The following is a 6,000-nucleotide window of genomic DNA, read 5'->3' as shown; positions in this document are numbered from 1 at the left end:
CCCCCGCCTCCCACCCCACCCTCTAGGTCCCAGGTAGCTGCTCTGAAGAGTTTTTTAGTGGAGTGGCCCCAGGGTGATAGCTCAGGGAACAAACAAAAAAAGGAATTCAGTGAAAACGTGTTTTTTGTTTTCTTTTGTGAATTACTCCTGGGTCACTTCCACCACTGGTAAAGCCAGAACTTCTCCACCAAGAACCTTGCAAAAGTCCAGTGGATCAGTCGAATCATTCTGTGGATGCCAAAGAATATTTTGACCATAATACAGCACAGCCTGGACCTGACAACTTGTCACTTGGACTTTTTTTTTTTTTTTTAATGGAATTCTTTAGCAACAAAGTACCAGAAACATGTTCATTGCGCACACCCAAGGAGACGAGTTCAAGCTCTCGGAAGAGGATGCTATTCTGCTCAACTCTGGGAACTGGGAACTGGGTGTGGGATTTCTGATCCCGGGCTGGGCCCACTGTGAGCTCTCCTAATCTCAGACTCACAGCGGGGAGGAACCCTGGCGGCAAAACCAGCATGGCCAGAGTCTTGACCGTGTGGTTCCCCCCACGCAAATACACAACACGCAAATCAGCGGGATGGGCAGCCGCTTGACCACCCACCCTCGACTCCAAAACTATCAAGGTACGACAGTGGCGTCGTCATCGACACTCAGTTTCATGTGAATTTTTTGCAAAACAGGAAACAAAGATAATGACTAAGTTCGGAGGCTCGGACAAATGTGTCCCGTTGGAGTGGACTCGGAGCAGGCTTCCAGGATACTGAACGTTGGGATGTCACAAGCCACCGTGTAGAGTTTAGTCTTCCTGCCACCTTGGTAGTAATGGCCAGTGCAGTGTCAACATCAACGTCCCAACTCCATTCTCTGTTTACTGCCTTTGAACAGACCTCCTTTCCTTGTGCTTTGGGTCATAGCCTCGTCTATGCTGGATTGCCCAGTTTGACCTTGCAGGTAGCAAAGGGACGAGCTTAAAGAACAACCAAACTCTGCCCAGGGGGTGGGGGTAGGGGTGCCAGCAATGGCTCAAGTCCAGTAGACTCAGCACTTGCCCCCTGACCCTTTCATCCATCCTGAGGCAGACTCTGGGCTCCCTGGCAGGGGGGGGGGGGGGGGCGGGGGAGAACCAGGGAGGGAGTGCAGTGGGTCTGGCCAGACGGGGCACCCAGCGCTCTTCAGGGGACCTCTGGATTCCGACCCCTCTTACTTGGCTCTTGCTCTGCCTGGGCTATCCCTGGGGCCATGCCAGGCACAGAGCCCAGGTGTCTGTTAGGCTGCTGGCGGGGAGGCCCCTTCACTCCTAGGCCAGGCCCTTGAGCTGTCCTCACCAAGCAGCTGTCCACCAGGCTGCAAGGAGGATAAGGATGCTGAACCCCACCACTCTCCTTTGCGCCATTAGCCAGGGCCCTTCACTCTTTCTGGCCCACTGTCTCCCGTGTTGATGGCTTTGCTGCCCCTGAGGTGAACGCAGAAGGCCTTTTCCAGGCCAGAAGCTGAGGCAGAGCTTGCATTTGACCACACCTGCCCACACCTACCGGCTCTCGGAGGGAGGAGCTGCTCAGTCGTTCATCCCGGCTGTCATCCCCATTTTCCCGTTCCTGGCTGCCCGCCACCTCCTTCCCCTCATCAGTGAGAAAGGATAATGTGCAAGGAAAGGATGTTTATGGATCATAAATGTATTTTACAACAAATAAGGAGAAGAAAGGTAGAAGAGTTCATTTCATGACATGAGCTCTGACCTGGTGACTGTGTGAGCATTTGCAGTGTAAGGGTCTCGGTTTCCTTGGAGAAGCCACCCAGGTTTCCAGACGTGGGTGTTGGACTGTGGGTGTGTGAGTGCATGCTAGGGCACGTCTTGTGCGTCCACAAGCATGTGTGTCTGTTGTGGGTGGGCGCACTATAGGACTTGCTGGGGCATTTCCTTGCTCACTGCCAGATGTGACCAACCTCTGCCCATGCCTGGAGCTCTGCAGAAGGGTCTGGATGCCTGTAGCAAGGCCCTGGGGGAGGCCACTTCCCATGCCTCTGGTCCAGCTGGCCACATTGGCCAAAGAGCCAGGGCTGGAGTCTGGGACTTTTGGTTGTTCTTTAAGGCACTTCCTGCCACCCTGCCCCTCAGATGCACAACACTGTGCTCCGTGTCGGCTCGGGGTGGGAGGATGATATGAATGTCACAGGAGGAAACACCTTCTGTCTTTGTTTCAAAGAAAGTGATGTGCCATTTGTTAATATACAAGAGAAATACTGAAAATATATTGAAAAGAGCAATTTTAAATTATTTTTGGCTTATGTTGCAATATTTATTTTCTTGTATTAGAAAAGATTCCTTTGTAGAGAAAAAATGTATTTTTCATTAACGCAAAGACCTATTTCTCCTTTTTGTACATTGTCCGTGTTCGCTACCCTTAACGAGCAATAGAATGTATGGCCGCCCTGGTGCGGCCAGAGCCCGCCGTGCCCTGCATGACTCTGTGTTGCCACTGCTGCATAGCTCCCAGTCCCATCCTGTCCTGCTCACTCATGGGGTTTCCAGACCTGGCCCCCAGGGCCTGTGTTTCAGGGAGCCCTTTGCACTCCTCGTGTGTTGGCAAACGCAGTTAATAAAAGCAGTGTTTTCTGTGCTGGCTGGTGTGAGGATTCTGTTGCATTGAGTGAGGCAGGGGACCTGGGGGTCCTATGCACACACCCGATAGTGGGTTCAGTGAAACACTGAGTGTTCCCTGGGTGTCCCAAGGGACCCGCTGCTACCTCCTAAGTAGTCATAATGATGGTCATAGCACTCAGTATGCTCGAGGGGCTGTGCTTCAAGCCTGAATTTCTTTCACTCCTCACTGTTGTCACCCCCTGGAATTCAGAGCAGATGAGGGATACACCCAAAGCCACTCCTCTAGTAAGAGCTGAAGTCCTGTGTCACAGGCAGGACTGCTAGACTCAGGAGCCACCTTGCCTGGGACAGTGGGAAGTTGGCAGAGGAAGCCTGGACATCTGTCCCTATGTCAGGGAAGAATTTTGCCCAGGTTTTCATTATTTCCTGAGCACTGACTCCACACCAGGCTCTGGAAAAAGTGGGGAATGTAATATCTGTCCCTACCCTGCTGGGGCAGCTCACAGTTCAGCTGGGACACAGTCTGTGAGGGAAGTGGGCGTCACGGGGGCCTGGGCTGGTGTGGGTGGGGCATTCAGGAAGGGTCGCCGAGGAAGCACCACCACTCATTTAACAACCTATTGATAACACGCCTTGTTTTGCCTGTGTGCTGGTTGTGTCCCGTGCATGTGTGTCACCAGGACCCTGCCCTAGAGCTTCCAGGCGATGGAGACCTGAAGAATAAGTAGCTGCTTGTCCAAAGGGAGCTGGATAGAAGGAAGGGACAAGGAGCTTAGCTGGCAGAGGGCTCTGCGCTGGCAAAGGTGGGTCAAGCCATGTGTGGAGGGGTCTTGAAGCTCCTCAGAGTCCAAGGGGAGGCTGTGTGGAATCGAGGTGAGGATTGGGACTTGGAATCTAGCTTCTGGACTGCTGACTTAGTTGCTTATCACAGAGAATTGCCCTATTTTCTTACCGGTGCAATAGGTGGCAGGTCCCCAAGGGCGCCTCCAGATCCAAGTTCTGTGACTCCACAATGTGGAAGGCGTTGAAAATAAACCTGGGTGGCCAACCTACCTAACTGGTTTGGAGCCATCAGCTCTCTCTGGCCAGCTGCCCTGGACTTGGCCCCCAGTCCCCCCAACCCCCCAATCACTGCCAGCCCAGCAGCAGGCCCACTTGGCCACAGTGGTCCAGAAGAGTCACAAGGGCCCTCGCCACTGCAAGACTGCACCTGTCAGCTGACCCTGGTGGGGCCCCTGTGCGTCTGAAGCCGCGATGTTCAATAGAAATATAGTGCAAACCACACAGGTAATTCTAGTAGCCACACATTTAAAGAGTAAAAAGTACAGGTAAAGTGGATTTTAATACTTTTATTTAACCCATTATATCCAAAATGTGATCCCTTTAATATGTAATTCATATAAAATAATTATTAATGAGATAGTTTACATTCTTATTTTGTACGAAGCCGTTGCAATCCAGTGTGTTTTACACTTACAGCACATCTTACACTTACAGCACATGTGGACTAGCCACATTTCAAGCTCGATAGCCATGTGGCTAGTAGCTACTCTATCGGGCAGTGCAGCCCTAGAGACGGTCAGCTGTCCCCCAGGTTGTGTGGAGTGAGGGACAGGCAGCCCTGAAGAGCCCTGACCCCCTCCATGGAGAAAGCCAGAGGCTGAGGAGCAGGCCTGGCCTGGCATTCCTAGCCCAGGTCTCTCTGGGATCCCTCTCTGCACCCCACTAAGTCTACACAGGGGCTTTAGGGCAGGGGTCTCACATCCGATCAGTGCTCCTAGGCCTTCACCCCATCACTGCCCCTGCTGCCCCTGCCTCTTGAGAGCCCCGAGGACAGGACAAATGTGGGCTGACCTGGTTGCAGCTCCCCCATGGAGGACCAGTTCTCTGCCAGCATCTCCCAGGTGTCATGCGCGCACTCACTGAGCACCTGCTGCTGGGCCCTGAGGCCACTAGGATGCCCGCATGCCCCTTGTGGAGAGACCAGGCCAGTGTGGGAGGCAGACTTTAATCAGATAATCCCAAAGCAGTGTGCAATTACTCTCCGAAATTGTGCAGCAAGTGGGTGTATGGCCTCCAGGGAGGGAGGTCTCCTCTGCCCGCCCTGAACTTCCCTGGTTCTCACTAACTCCTACAAGGTAGGGTCTGGAGCGCCATCTACCGCCCGCCGGGGCCCAGCCCAGATGCCTCCAGCTCCTAATCTCCAGGCCCACAAGGCCAGGGCCAACCCTGCGCTCCCCAGTCTCAGAGTCCCAGACCGCTTTGTACCCCACTCTGGAGTGTTCTCTCGGTGCAGAGAAGAATCTTCTCTAACAGCTTCAGGAACAGAGAGGCCATTCAGGGACAAGAGGCCTCCTGGGAGAATCCGACATTGGTTCAGGCCTGCTGGGTGTCCGCCCGGGGTGGAGTGGGCAGGCCAACGAGACCCACGCCTGCCTGCTTGTAATTGCTAAAAGAAGGGAGGAAACCAACAGTGGGTGGGGGGAGGGCGCACTCCATGCTCCCAGATCTGGCCTCTTACTGCACCTTTCTGCCAGACTAGGCAGCCAAGGCCCCTCTTCTTGGGAACAGTTTCAGGACTCAGGTACTATGGACCCATGCCAGGAAATACCGGTTGCTCAAAGTGGCCTCTCAGCTACCCTCCCCTTCACAGGAGACCCCCGCCCTTCAGCCTCACCTGGCCGGGCTCTTGAGGGCATCCGTCCATGAGGGCCAGCTCCTCCGCACTGTGTGGGCGGAGCCTCCCGCTGCCCCGGCCACCCACTTTTCATTCTCCTGATGAGAGACTCAGGCAGAGGCACGTGAGGCTCCATCATCACCATTTTGGGGTTGCCTGATTAAAACGATCATAAAATATGGCTCTTAGGGCAGCCTTTGGGGGTTTAGGCAGGCTTGTTGCCAAGAGTCAAAGGGAAAAAGGAAAGGATGGGGGCTCAGTCAAGCAGGTGACTTAAGGGACAAGCTTAATGAATGGAGCAGGGTGGCGCTCCATCCTTGGAACTCCAAGCCAGGCCTGGAGTTCGGAAGCATCCATACCGTCCGTTCTGAGGGAACCTGGGTCAGGATGCAGAGGCCCCGGTACTGGCTGGTGAGGGAGACAGAGCTTCAATGGGTGAGGCAGCAGGGTTGCCAGATTTAGCAAATAAAAATACAGGACATACAGTGAAACTAGAATTTCAAACAAACAACAAATAATGCCTTAATATAAGTGTGTTTCAAATATCGCATCTTGAATTTTACCCGGCTATTCTAGAGGGAAGCCTCGTGTCCTCCACTGCACTGTGTCCCAGGCACAGGGTTCGTGCTGGCAAGTGATTTGTGTGCAAACTGGGACAGATCTCAGACTGTCCCCATAACCCCAAATGCTCACCCCTGTGGTATGAGAGCAAAGG

The sequence above is a fragment of the Hipposideros armiger genome, unplaced genomic scaffold (assembly GCF_001890085.2).
Source record: "Hipposideros armiger isolate ML-2016 unplaced genomic scaffold, ASM189008v1 scaffold_66, whole genome shotgun sequence".
Classification (NCBI taxonomy): domain Eukaryota; kingdom Metazoa; phylum Chordata; class Mammalia; order Chiroptera; family Hipposideridae; genus Hipposideros; species Hipposideros armiger.
Note: the sequence above shows the minus strand (reverse complement) of the source record.